General features: G+C 36.0%; 1 pseudogene; it reads right to left on the bottom strand.

The window, feature by feature from the left end:
• Positions 1 to 1,738: 1,738 nt before the first annotated feature.
• Positions 1,739 to 7,797, bottom strand: LOC143672915 (glycerophosphocholine phosphodiesterase GPCPD1 pseudogene; annotated as a pseudogene).
• Between the last annotated feature and the right edge of the window lie 7,465 nt (positions 7,798 to 15,262).

The raw sequence follows: 15,262 nt of genomic DNA, 5'->3' as shown, positions 1-15,262 counted from the left end.
ATTTCTTTTTTCCGTTAATTAAAAAAAAAAGAGAAGGGATAATTGGAGCTGAAGGGATACAGACTGTACAACGGGATTGGATATAAAAACTCAGAAATGGACAGCACAATACTACCCAATTGTAATGCAATTATGTTAAAACACTGAATGAAGCTGCATGTGAGGTATAGTTTTTTTGGTTTTTGTTTTTGTTTTTTTTTTCTTTCTATTATTGTTTTAATTCTTATTCTGTTGTCTTTTTATTTCTTTTTCTAAATCGATGCAAATGTACTAAGAAATGATGAATATGCAACTATGTGATGTTATTAAGAATTACTGATTGTACATGTAGATTGGAATGATTTCTAATTGTTTTGTTAATTCTTTTTTTAATTAATAAAAAAAAATGAAAAAAAATTTATTGCTTTTTGGTATATATGTTATTTTTCATAAAAAAGAAAAAAGAAAGGGAAGACTATAATATAGAAGATAGGATTTAATAAATAAATATGACTGCTGAATCAATATATTGATATTTCTTTTGGTCTTCAATGTCTTGGAGGAGCTAGTAGAAAAAAATGAAAAATTGTGGAACTGTAACCCATACTGAATTTTAAAATCTATTGTATAAATACTTGTAAAAGGTACTTGGAAATTCATTACTTTTTTGCATATATGTTATTTTTCACAATAAAAAACATTAGATAAGCATGCTGCAGAATTAAATCATAGATATTTAGACATCTTGCATAGTGTAGCACTTGCTGTAGCTTGAATTACAAGTTAAATATAAAATGAAAAGGCTAATTACTGCCAAGAAAATATACAAATATAAAACAAATAATGTGGAATGGTGTGGCATGCTTATAACAATTCAAAAATTACAGTTGCATAAATTCTGATATAAAACATAAATTATGCACGCAATAATGGATTGGTGAGTTTTTCATTAATATTACAGGAAAGTTAAGCAGTCAAATATATCTGCTAATATGAGCCCAGAAATAATACAGAGCTAAACATCATTATGATAAAGTCACACTGAAGAACATTACAAGGCACACACATAATGTTAGTGGCATGTATATTTAGTAAATATAAAAGTTACAGCAATTTTCTTTTTCACATTCAAAATTAAATTAAAATTAAATACAAAACAGTTTAATCTACATTGTATTGATGACTGCATTGCCCACAGTCTAACATAAATATGCAAATTATAAGCACAATCTGTGTTGCTGTATCTTAAATGTACATTACTCATAAAATTTAATTGGGAAATACATATTGAGAAAAAATAAAATTTTGGAGGAATCATTTTCATTTATGAATATATATCAGGATAAAAATTCCATAAAGTGGAATGGTATTTATATATACCCACTTACTTACATGTGAATATATGTATATTTGTGTACATATATAGAAATGCATCTGACTACACATATATGTGTACATGATATATATATGTATGTGTATATAAATATATGAAAGGATCTAAAAATAGATACTATTTATTAGATTAGTATATTTAATAAGCTAAATTGCTACAAATGATTAGGTAAATATTATTTAATAATTTAAGAATATATGTGCTTCTAACAATCATTCAAAAAACATAATATCACTCCCAAAATCAAGTGTATGAGAATGAAGAAAAAAACATGCTTGTGGGTGACACTAGATTAATATATTTGGAATTAGATATTAATTTAAGAATTGCAAAACAAATTATCAACAATTCATTGCTAATGCTCATTTTTAAATTATGTTTTGATGTTATAATACTGGTATTTAGGAAAAATAAATATAACATTCAGCATAGGATCTATATTGCTGAGGTTCTACATTTTTCCTCTTGTCTATCAGGAACGTTCCTGAATTATGCTGCTACACCTTTATTTCAAAGAGTATAGATGTCTCTCCATTGAGCATTGTAGTGACAATAGTATAAAAGACAGATGCTACTTCATACTGCAGATTGGTACATTAGGTTTTTGGGACAAGGTCCATGATAATTGCTGTTCCATAGAGGAGAGACACCACAATCACATGGGAAAAGCAGGTTTCCAAAGCCTTTCTTATCTCTAATTTTGATCCTAATCTCAAAACAGTAGAGAATCTCTGCCCATATAAGTCCATAATGACAGGTAGTGGAATGAGGAGGACCAAAAGACAACTTACAAAAAACCCATTTTCATAAGAAAATGTATCAGCAAAAATAAGTTTCAGGAGAACTGGAATCTCCCAAGGGAAATGATGGATTTCCCATGAAGCCCAGTAAGGGAGATTCAGAATATATATATTATGGACTAAATAATCAAATAGAGAACCCAGCCAGGAGTCAGCCACCATGAAGGCACAGACTGTAGGGCAAATGAGAACAAAGAAATGGAAAGGAAAACATATAGTCACATAATAGCCACAAGCCATGACTGCCAGAAGAAGCCTCTGCTGCAGCAAGGGTCATGGAGAGGAAGAGTTAAATTCCACAGTTTTCTTCTGTGAAAATTTGTTTTCTTCCCAGACAGGAAATCAGTGGCTATCTTGGGAACCCTAATGGAACTGTAAAAGAGATCCATGAGGGAAAGTTGATTGAGAATGGACTACATAGGCATATGGAGTCCAGAGTCCAACCAAATAAGAATCATCATCACGATGTTGCCACAAAGGGCCATGAGAAACATCAAGAAGATGAGAGAGAACAGAAGATTAGGGGACTGAATGTCATGAAAAAGGCCTAGGAGAACAAAACCAGTTCCAGTGGTCTGATTGGACCATCTCCCCATTCTCTGCATCTGAATTCATTATCCTGAAGAGTTCAGACAAAAATCTTTAATTTCACCACAATTTGGTCCCACCATCATTTTACAATATACCAACTTCATTCCCCTTTCTGTTATAAAGTGATAAACATTACATATTTTCATCTATTTTAACTCTGTACCAAAAATTGTTTTCAATTTTAATATGATTGACACTGCATCATATTATATGCACTGATTTATAATAGTTTTAGCAAAAATCACCAGAACACTACAGTCTCTGTATTTTAAGGTAATATATTTAGACCCCTTTAAATTTAGGTAATATTTAATAAAGTTTGCTTAAAAAATAAAAAATCCAAACCTATAATCTCTCCATATCTGCCTCTATCTCTCAATATTTCAACCTCTGACTCTCTATTAAATCTGTCTATGTTTATGTTTATATCTTTATCTACATGAAAATCCATGTCTATCAATATCTTTTTGTCTATTTCTATATATGAGTATGTCCACCTCAGATATTTAAAGACTACCTGGTTTTACTTAGTCCTAATTTGCAAGAGGTAAAGACTGGGTAAATGAGATAGTAGTGATAATTAATCTTCTATGCACCTATATGTTATATATTAGTTTTTTATATGTACTATATGTTGTAGTTTGCTAGCTGCTAGAATGCAATATACCAGAAATGGAATGACTTTTAAAAGGGGGAAATTTAATGAGTTGTTGTTTACAGTTCTAAGGCTGAGAAAATGTCCCAATTAAAACAAATCTATAGAAATGTCCAATCTAAGGCATCCATCTAGGGAAAGATACCTTGGTTCAAGAAGGCTGAAGAAGTTCAGGGCTTCTCTCTCAAGTGAGAAGGCACATGGTGAACAGTCAGGACTTCTCTCTCAGCTGGAGGGGCACATGGTGAACCCAGCATCATCTGCTAACTTTCTCTCCTGGCTCCTAGTTTCATGAAGCTCCCCAGGAGATGCTTTCCTTCTTCATCTCCAAAGGTCTCTAGCTGGTGAACTCTGTGCTTTGTGGTGCTGCAGCATTCTCTACTCTGACTCTCCCATTCTCCAAAATGTTTCCTCTTTTATAGGACTCCAGGAAACCAATCAAGACCCACTCAAATGGGTGGAGACATGTCATCACATAATCCAGCTTAACAACCACTCTTGACTAAATCGCATTATCCAGGGAGATGATCTGATTACAGTTTCAAACATACAGTATTGAATAGGGATTATTCTACCTTTATGAAATGGGATTTTGATTAAAACATGGCTTTTCTAGGGCGAGCCACAGTGGCTCAGCAGGTAAGAATGCTTGCCTGCCATGCCCAAGGATACGGGTTTGATTCCCTGTGCCTGCCCATGTAAAACAAACAAACAAACAAAAAGGCTTTTCTAGGGGGTATACATCCTTTCAAACCAGCACACTATATTATCTTTATAACATATCTTAAAGGAATTACTTTCCTCATTTTCAAAGTCAAGTGTGATTTTCAGAAAGAACAGTAACTTTATATATTTTGATAACAGTTAAAGAACCAGCACCTTAATCACATTGAAATGTTTCCAGGTTCCTGTTTCTTTGCTTCAGAATGTTGCCTAATAAGACCTCTTAAAGGGAAATCTTAAAGGGAAATCTTGTTTAAGTGTTCTTATTTGGAAATCAAGATGGGTAAATTTGTCTTTTTTTGGAACTTGTTGGTTAAAAACATAAGAATATTCAATTAAGCCCAGAAGCCTAGTGTCAAACCAAATGCCTGCTGGGTGACATTAGGTAATTTCACTCTACATTCACAAAAGACTGTTGATGATGTGACAAAATAAAGACAAAGGAGACAAACAAGTGAACACTGCTACTGGAGATAAAATTTGGCTGGAAGAATTGGTTCTGTTCCTCATCTGTGCTTCATCTAGTGGAGCTCACAATGAAGGGAAATTAAAAATTCATGGCCCAGGGCTCTAGCTAAGACTACAATAAAGTTTGATGTCTCCTTCCTACAAAATGGTTTCAGTCTCTTTACAGATTTTAGACAGTCAATAATAATTTTCAAGCTTAAGTAAATCTCATTGATTTTTTTTCTTTCCTTACCAGTAAATAACTTGACACATGATTCTCTAGAATGGCAAACTTTTAGGATAGGAGTATTTTGTTCATGTCAATGCATGTTGAACTCTAGATCCAAATATAAGTAGGTAGGCACAACCACATATTGTGGTTTCAGTTTATACATAAACTGCTACCTTACCTTTTTTCAAGTGATTTTCATAAATGATGATTGATACACTGCTGTATAATTGGGTGAAAAGATTATTTATCCCATAGATATATTAAAATGTAATTAGTAATTAGTAATTTTATACTTTTTTAAAGCAAAGTACTTTTTAATCTGAGCAGTCATCTTATTCATTTGAAGTAACTAGTAGGACATTAGGATATGAAAGGCTGAAAATTCACCCATCATTATATCAGCTAGTCAACTTGTAAATTTTTATGTCCTATGCATAATAAATCTATGACAAATCTATTCATTTACATTTAAGCACTCTTGTTAGTGAAGGATTTGTTTCTTCTTAAATGATTTTTTCCCTGTGAAACATACCAAATCAATATTGAATTTCTATTATGAGAAATTTAAATATTTCATTTCAACATGGTATATTTTTAATGTATGCCTGTTTAACATTATAGGTTTGTATATCTAGTTTAAAATATTTACCAAGCAACAAATCTTTTCATTGTAGAAACTGACTGGCAATTATACCTAGCCATGTGATTTAAATAACATACTTGAAATTATAGCAAGATGTAATAAAATATTTCATTATTGCTTCAGTGGACTGAGAGATCCAAAAGGCATAGATAAACAATGCTCAGTGATGAAAAGTGAACACTTCGAACAGTGGCGCATGCCCTGAAAGAGTCTTGTGCAATAAAAACTAAGCATTCTCCACATTATTGATTCTGTTGGTATCCACATGGATTTCAGGCTCCCCACACAAAGATGAAGGACCAAAGCAGCTAACAACGGGTCACAAACATTTCTTAAGCTCTGGCAATTCTTTCTTCAGGCATTCCCAATGTTCTACTTGGAATATATTTGACTGTTCAGGCACCCAATCATATATCCTATCATATATTAGACAGCTCATTCCAAATTCCTTCAGTTTCCTTCTGTTTTCAGGATCATTGGTGTCATCACCCCAGCAGAATATGACCAGTCCCTTAGCTTTTGCCTCTTGAGTATACACTGGGTTTCTGAGCACATCTTCAGTATGTGCACTTACTCCCAGTACATTTTCAAACTGTGCAAAGCTCTTTGCAATGGTTGTCAGACATGTATATCCATAAGTTTAGGATAAATATCAGGATTTCCTTAAGTCAAGAATAATATGGAATATTTTTTCTGCTTTTGCTGAACCATTGTGCAAATATTGGCATCAAATGAAAAGAAAACTATTCTTTTCTTTCCAGAATTTTCTAAAACAGATTTTAAAATTATATCCAAAACCAGTTCATGTCAAAATATGTTGACAAGTTACCATCCTACATGCCACCCTTTGTTAGCAAATCCATTTTATTTCTGTTAAACTTTACATCTTCTGGCAAAGATTCTAAGACCATCTTGAGAGAAGAAAATGGTTGATATTCAGAGAAGGAATTTCCCTCCTCAATCACAGATTCTTTCTGATCCTTAGATTTTAATGTGGCCACATGGGCAAGTTTTAACAACTAGAGTTGGTGAAATGTTAATTATTTTACTGAAATTCCAAACAATTTTACTGAATCTACATCAAATTTCTTTTTTACAGTGAAACAACTGGTAAGATCATGATATACCACAGGCACAAAATGTTTTGAAAAATGCACATCAAATTCCATGAATGCTGCAGCATGGCTAGCAGCATTTCTTAAAGAAGCAAAAATATTTTATGGAAATTTGGCAAGCTGGATTATTCCCTGCACCTCGATGTCCAACATCCCATGATATTCTTAGCTTCCAATACTTGGAAAATGAAGATTTCATGTCACAACTGTATCTTGGCAATGGCTTAATAATTACAAAGTTAACTCTCATTTTCCTTATTAATTTTCTGAAATTTCTGCTCATGATAGGAAGAGTAAGAATTCCAGCACTCTTCCCACTCTCAGCAATGGTTGATAATAAAAGACATTCTGTTTCTACATGTCCAGAGAAAGCATCGTCCTGAATTACGGGTTCACTGAGGTCTTCCTAAAAAAAATCAAAGATTAGTTTGTTTATTTGGCTGCATTCTCTGGATGCTATACTCCGTCCAACAATCAGGCTGTAAGCCATACCCATAATCAGGCTGGGAATGCCAGCCCTTGAACGATTGCTACTTCTTAAGGTTATCTCCAAGCTATTAGACATTTTGTGAAGAACACGGGGAGACACCCAATTGTCATCATCTTTCTCTAGACCCGCTAGCGTCAGCTTTACCCTAAATCTAGACTTTTTAATTTTTTTTCTTGGTTATCGAGACAGGAGGATTTTTCAGAATAATGCAAGCATAATTTTATTTCACTGTGACACGTTAACCACCCAGAATCCACAGTTTCAGTATCACTGAGGATTCCAAATGGTCCATTGTCAATAATAATTTCACTTTCTAAAGGGGTTGTGGATCGTGGTTGCAGATTAACTATGACTTGAAACATACCACTGATAGTTTTTGGCTCTAAAAAGCACCTTTTGAAGTAGCGATACTGAACTAATACTCCTCTGCTGAGTATAATGGCTGCTTTTCATGACATGCTTTCACCTGTCTCATTCTCTGGACGAAGAGCCACAGCATTTTGAGTATTCCAGTTTCCCAAAGCATCACAATTTTCGCATATTGCAAAAATTTCTCCTGGTAAAAGAGTTCTTATTTCAAAAGTAACCTGAGAAGGTGTCATTTTGATGGATTTATTTTAGGACATCTTGCGGAGAGAATGTCAAGGCTGCTGGTCCCCGGCAACAGCGTCCGACACTGCTCACAAAGCCGTCCGCCAGCTGTGGCCCGGCCTGCATTACCCTGACAGCTCCGCCCATCACCTGAGCTGCTCGAGCGGCCGCCCTCCTCCCCTGCCCGGTCCGCAGTTCCGCGCTGCTGCCGTCGCCCCACAGCGAGGGCTGCGGGTCTAGGCGCGTGACGTCAGCTTCCGGGCCTCTCCAGCGCTCCCGCCTGCGGCCCACCGCGGCGCCCGACGGCGGGAAGCGGCTCAGCTCAAACCCCGAATTTTTCAATTTAATAATGTCGAAGATCTTGAATTTAAAGCCTTTAAAATTTATTTGTAATTTGAATCCACAGAGGCAAGTAAATTAATTTTTGAGTCTTTTCAGCTGTCTAATTAAAAGATATTTAATGACTACGTATTAAAGATATATTTTTGTTATTCAAATATTGTTCGGGACACTATCCATCTCTTGTTATTGAAAAATCTGTGAAGGATGTATGTCATCATACACGAAGTGGTATACATAAAAAATTGTTATGTAAATTGCTCAGTTTCACTTATATATATAACTGGCTAAGAGATTACATTTCAGTATTATATGCATCATCAAGGCAAAACATTATCATTATGCCTATTTCCACTGATTTTTTCACAGGAGAAAATCGTTTAAGGAAAAGCAAATCCTTCAACCCCAAGAGTGCTTACACATAAGTGAATGGTTATCTCATAGACATAGATGCATGGGAATCGAACCCGGATCTCCTGCATGGAAGGCGAGCGTTTTACTACTGAACCACCCGTGCATCCTTGATTTGTTTTATAAAATCTAAATCCCATTTTCTTTTTAAAAAATACTAGATATAGACTAACATTCCTCATATTTTCACACGTTATCACCAGTACTGTATTTATGTAAAAAGAAGAGTTGCACAGAGAAGTATCCAGAGAGATTCATCTTACTCTGTTGTCAGGGCCATACTTCACCAGTGAGCTAAAGAGGTTATGTAGAACTGTCTACTACGAATATTTGGGCCAATTTACAATTCTAATTGAACTTTCCTTGGGGAAAGTATCCTTTGTCTACCCCTCTGTTCCCTTCAGCATGACAAGCAAAATTAATCCATTGTCCTTCAAATGGCCACATTAAAGAAATCTGTTATCTTGAAAACTAGTAAACAAAAAATATCAATAGGTCACATCAGTATCAATTTACCAGCCCCAGCTAACTACTTCTGAGAATTTAAAAGTTTTAGTCGTGAAATCCCAGTGTAAAAGTCAACAGGTGCTGCCTTAGATCCAGAGTGAGTTGGTTTCCTTTCTGATTAACCACTTATTAGTTAGTTCAGAAATGATACTTAACTTCCCTTTCCAATGAGTCTTCTTCTATACAATGATGACGATATGAGCATATTAAGCCTCTCATATAAAATTAACAAACACTTGCATACATATACATTCTATGATTTATATAAAGAGACAAAATGTATTCATATAGATAAATGATTTATTGAGTGAGAACATTCCTTGATCTATTTCATTTGAATTATTCACACTATTGTCCATTGTATTTTTTTAATTAAAGAAAAAAAGAAATTAATGCAACATTTAGAAATCATTCCATTTTACATATGCAATCAGTAATTCTTAACATCATCACATAGATGCATGATCATCATTTCTTAGTACATTTGCATCGATTTAGGAAAAGAACTAGCAAAACAACAGAAAAAGATATAGAATGTTAATATAGAGAAAAAAATAATAGTAAAAAAAAAAGAAAAGGAAAAAGAAAAAAAGACAAACAAACAGACAGACAAAAAAACCTATAGCTCAGATGCAGCTTCAGTCAGTGTTTTAACATGATTACTTTACAATTAGGTATTATTGTGCTGTCCATTTTTGAGTTGTTGTATCTAGTCCTGTTGCACAGTCTGTATTTTATATAATTGTACATATTTCTTTAAGTTCTCTGAAAATTTTAATCCCCAAGTAATCCCTAAATATTTTTTCTATATATGGATTGAGGGAGAGATGTATACCAATCCTTAGAATTGAGCTTGTTTACAAATGAAGTGTCTGCTGTGTATGGAATAATGAGTAGGTTACTTTAGGTCCAAGCTGATGTTAAGGGCCAGATGAGTGTATGATATTATATTAATTTAACTCTCATTGAGTGCTTCACATATTCTAGGTAGAGACATAAGTGTTTTCCATATATAATACATATTAAGACCACCCAATGTCCATCTTAGGAAAGCAGTATGAATAACACCTGCATTTCTCGCATACAGAAGTTGTCTAATTTCAACCAGAGAACAAGAAGTAGAGCCAAACATTGATCACATGAAGAAGTACAGTGCCTATGTTCTCATAGGTCCTGTTTTAGAGCCAAACCATATTTAATACATCACCAAAGGTTGAGTTTAGCATGTTTGTACTAAGCATTTTATAATGTGGTGTTTCAATATAAATAAACAAGAATTAACAATTGGAAGGTGCTTGCACAAAGCCCAAGTTCATTATATTGATCATATATTTAGAAACCAGCACATCTGTTCTTTCCTCACTGCATTTATTGTGCAAGAACTAATAAAAAAGCAAAGCAATAGCATCGGCACTGTAGTTACTAAAGTAATCTGAATTTGAAGTAAATTTTTAATTGATTTGTCCTTTTTTCAGTTAAATCCAGCATCATTTATTTTAATAGATACCAATAGGTATTAAAATAGAATTAGTGCAAAAATTATTTAGAATTTTGCTGAAGAAATCTCAAGACTTTATCTGTTTTCATCTCTCAGGGAAATATAGGAGAGAGAAGAATTTTCAACTGAAGATTATTTTACATTAAGTGAACATAAATTCTTCTACAAATAGCACCACTTTTAATACAAATATCACACTTCATTTGTTAGGTTGTCTGTTGTCAGTTTTAATCACTTCCAGTCATGTCTCATTTCAAAGATTAATGGCAGAAGGAAATTGAAAACTACATTTCATAGAATTCCACTATAGCTCATGTTTATCACCTATTAACTTGAGGAACTTAACCACAATTTCAGAGACTGGAAGAGAAGAAAATGAGATATTCTATGAAGAAGGCAGATGTGTGGACAGTATCAATACCATCATTTTTATGTTCTTGCTTCATTTATCATGTTTATTAACAAAACATTTCACATCTGTAGGCTTCAGAATCCAAATGAATTTGGATTTGTGACAAAATTCTTTCCATCTATTGTAATCATACATTTCATAATACATGGAAACTTCTGTCTTGGTCTTAGATATAGATACTTTTTATCAAACTAAGAATTCCCAAACTTAGAAGCTAAAAGGTAAAGATTAGATGTCCTATAACAGAAGAAAAAGAAATATAAACAACTTTAATAATTGCCATTTTGTTATGGTCCAAGAGAACACTTACTCCATCCACTCTGCATATTCTCCATTCCACGTCTTTTTACAACTTGCAATTATTATTTTTAGTAACATTAGCTATATTATAGCAAAATTAGATATCTTGTGATCTTAATTATGGTAAAATGATTCAGTTTTAGCACTAATGCTGGAAATGAGTATTGGATTTAAAGACTTACCTAATCATTGCATTTCCATATATGAAATATTTTATTCCTCCTTGTGCTGGTTTGATTTGCAGACCCCAGAAAAGCCATGTCCTTTAATCCTCATTCAATATTGCTGGGTGGAAACGTTTAGATTATGTCCACAGAGATGTGAGTCACCCCAACTTTAGGTATTAACTTTTGATTAGAGGGAGATGTGATTCCACCCATTCCAGGTGGGTCTTGATTAGTTTATTGGAATCCTTTAAAAGAGGAAAGATTTTGGAGAAAGCTTCAGAAAAACAAGAACATAAGAGCTCACACAGCCAGAGACTTTTGGAAATGAAAAAGGAAAATGCCCCCGGGGGAGCATCATGAAACAAGGAGCCAGAAGAGAAAGCTGGCAGATATCTTATCTTCACCATGTGCCTCTCCAGTTGAGAGAGAGACCCTGAATGTCATCAGTCTTCTTTAACCAAAGTGTGTTTACTGGAATACCTTAGATTGGACATTTATTAGGACATTTTCACAGCTGTATAACTGTAAACTGGCAACTTAATGAATTCTCCCTTTTAAAAGACATTCTCTTTCGGGTGTACTGCATTCCAGCAGCTAGCAAACTAAAACAGATTTTAGTAATGGAGAATTGGGTGCTGCAGTGGCTTGCAAATATGAAACATGTGGAATGGCTTTTTAAATGGCTATGGGGGAGATTCTGGGAGAGTTGTGAGAAGCTTGTCAGAGGAGGCCTAGAATGCTTCAAAGAAACTGTTGGCAGAAATGTGGATTCTAAAGATACCTCTGATGAAGCTCTAGACAGAAATGAGGCTTGTGTTATTGCAAACTGAAAGGAAGGTGATCCTTGTTTTAAAATGATAGATAACATGACAAAACTGACAGCTTTGGCTGGAAGGCAGATTTTAAAAGCCAATATCTTGGACATTTAGCAGAAGAGATTTTCCAAATTAAATGTGGAAACTGCAGCCTGGTTTCTTCCTTGCAGCTCTACTGAAATGTGATAGGAAAGAAATAAGGTGAGAACTGAACTTGGGAACAAAAAAACCAGAAATTGATGTTCTGGAAAATTCTGGGTTTCGAGGAAGGGAGACTACAGAGAATAGTGCCCCATGTAAGGATTTAACAAAAAGTGGAACCAGTCAGGCATTTCAGAAAAAGTATGGATTAGAGGTGTAATTATCCAGAAACAATTCATGAAAACTCCTTCTGTCTGATGGACATGATCCTTGCTTACTACATAGAAAATCAATAAGAGTGTGTGGGACCTGTATAAATGTAACCACTGCCAGGCTCAACCAGGGGGCTCAGGAAAGGGAAAAAGTGAAGGTCAAATGTCTTCACAAGCAGAGCCATATAGGCTGAGATTTGAAGTGAAAAAGCCTGAGGCCAGGAGAGCCAACCCATCAAGCATAAGAAGGTGAGTTTACCCCAAAGCCAGAGGATGTGCCTTCCACCTTGTTGCAGTGGAGGAGTTGTACTGCCTCAGACCTTGGAGAGGGTGGAGCATATTCCTTTGGGATTGGGGAGGACCTGACTTCCACCACCTAGAGGGGTTGAGCATGTGCCCCAGAGATGGCAGATAGCCTGTGTGCAGCCCCAATGCTTGAAGAGGGTAGAGCTGAGAAAAAGGTGGGCTTCCCAATGTTCCTCATGTTTGCATTTGGAGAAAAGTGGGCAGCTGTGTAGGCCCTTGGACAGGGTGGGACTGCTGCTTTCTAAAGCCCCAAGGATAAATGACTCTCAGAGGAGGGGCCAAGATGGTGGCTTAGCAATGTGCATGTTTTAGTTTGTCCTCCAGAACAACTACTAAATAACCAGAAACAGTACAGAACAGCTCCCAGAGCCATGTCAGTGACCAAACACACAGCGTACCACAGTCTGGACCAGCTGGACTGGCTGTGAGCCACCCCAGAACCGTGAGTTCCCCAAGCCACAATGGCCAGCACCTGGCACCCCTCCCTCACAGGTGGCTTCCCAGAGGGAAAGGAAAGAGACTCTAAACCTGGTCAAGGCGGACGTCACTCATTGGGCTCACAGAAAAAAGGAAAGGGAGGAAATGGAGGTTTTAGTGGCTGTTTCTACAGAGACTTGGCAGCCTCTGGATTCAGCGACTTCTCGGACTGCAGCTGTCCCAGGCATAGGCAGAAATGGACTGCTTTCAGGGCTGTCTCCCACCTATGCCTTCCCCAGGGGAAGGGTGAAGCCCAACTCAGGTGGAATCCCTCTCTCAAGGAATTCAGACCCCAGGGCTTGGCAATTTAAAGCCATTAAAACCAGCCTACAACCTCTCCTCTGTCTCCACCACACCCCCAGCAGGGAGAGTCTGCCAAAGTTAAAGGTACTGCATCACCTTATGCTGGTGGGACCTGCAGGCAGGCAAGTGCCACATACTGGGCAGGATAAGAAAAACAGAGCCCAGAGACTTCACAGGAAAGAATTTTAACCTGCTGGGTCTCTCCCTCAGGGAAAACTTATGCAGGTGACTCCTTCCCCCTGATAGGAGGCCAGTTTAGTTTGTGAAATCCCGGCTGAAGTCTATAATACCTACTAAGGGTGGGGAGGGAAAAGGCACCATACAAGTAGGGCAAGAAACAAGAAAACAAGAACTGAAAAATTCTTCTCTGTTAAACAAATCTTAAGCTAGAGGTTCAGAAAAAGCTGAACTGAAGGTCAAAGAACAGATAGACAACTCATCTAGCAAGAAAACCTTAGATAAAGGAAGTGAAAGCAATCTCCAGAATAAACTAATTAAGGTAATTAAATGTCTAGAGACCAGCAAAAAATAACAAATCACACAAGGAAAATTGAAGATATGGCCCAGTCAAAGGAACCAAAAGTTCAAATGAGGATAAATGACTCTCAGTTGTTGAAACCTAATAGAGTTTGCCCTGGAGTTTTCAAAATTGTTTAGGTCCAGTGACCCCTGTGTTCCTTCCAATTTCTCCCTGCAGAAATGGATATATGTACCTATAAATGTCCCTCCTTTGTATGTTGGCAGCAAATAACTTGTCATCAATTTTACAGGTCCAGAGCCAGAGGAGAATTTTGCTTTAGAACAGATCATGCTGGTAACTGACTTTGATGAGATGTTTATTGGTTTTAACCTTGTATTGTATTTGTGTTGTGACTGAAATGGGTTAAGGCTTTCTGATGTTATGGAAGGAATACATTTTCCATTTGGAAAGGACATGTTTTTGGGGGGGTCCAAAATGTGGAATGGTCTGGTTTGAATTTGTGGACCTGAGAAAAGCCATGTCCTTGAATTCTCCTTCAATATTATTGGGTGGGAGTATTTAGATTATCTCCATAGACATGTGACTTACCCAATTGTGAGTATTAACCTTGATTAAAGGGAGATATGACTCTACCCATTCCAGGTGGGCCTTGACTAGCTACTGGGATCCTTCAAAAGAGGAAGCATTTTGGAGAAAGCTTCAGAACAACAAGAACCACAGGAGATCATGCAGCCAGAGACCTTTGGAGATAAAGAAGGAAAATGCCCCTAGGAGAACTTCATGCAAAAAGAAGCTTGGAGAGGAAGCTAGCAGACATTGACATGATCACCATGTGCTTTTCCAGTTGAGTAGGAAACCCAGAATCTTATTGGCCTGCTTGAACCAAGGTATCTTTCCCTGGATGCCTTAGATTGGACATTTCTATAGCTTTGCTTTAATTGAGACACTTTCACAGCTTTAGAACTGTAAAGCTTACAACTTGTTAAATTCCTCTTTTAAAGGGCTGTTCATCTCTGGCAGCTAGCAGTCTAGAACACCCTCCAAAATGAGAAAGCATGGATAGTATCTTTAAGGTAATCACTTGTTATAATACGTTCAACCACATTTCATAATTTCTAGTTAAAATCAGAAATAATCTCTGAATAACCATTTAATGCATATCACATTTTTCTAAATATCTAGCATAGTGAAAAAACAAAGGAAACCAATATATCACTAAGCATGATCCAATGAG

Source organism: Tamandua tetradactyla, assembly GCF_023851605.1.
Source record: "Tamandua tetradactyla isolate mTamTet1 chromosome 22 unlocalized genomic scaffold, mTamTet1.pri SUPER_22_unloc_1, whole genome shotgun sequence".
Taxonomy (NCBI): domain Eukaryota; kingdom Metazoa; phylum Chordata; class Mammalia; order Pilosa; family Myrmecophagidae; genus Tamandua; species Tamandua tetradactyla.
Note: the sequence above shows the minus strand (reverse complement) of the source record. Positions and strands in the feature narration are given on the sequence as shown.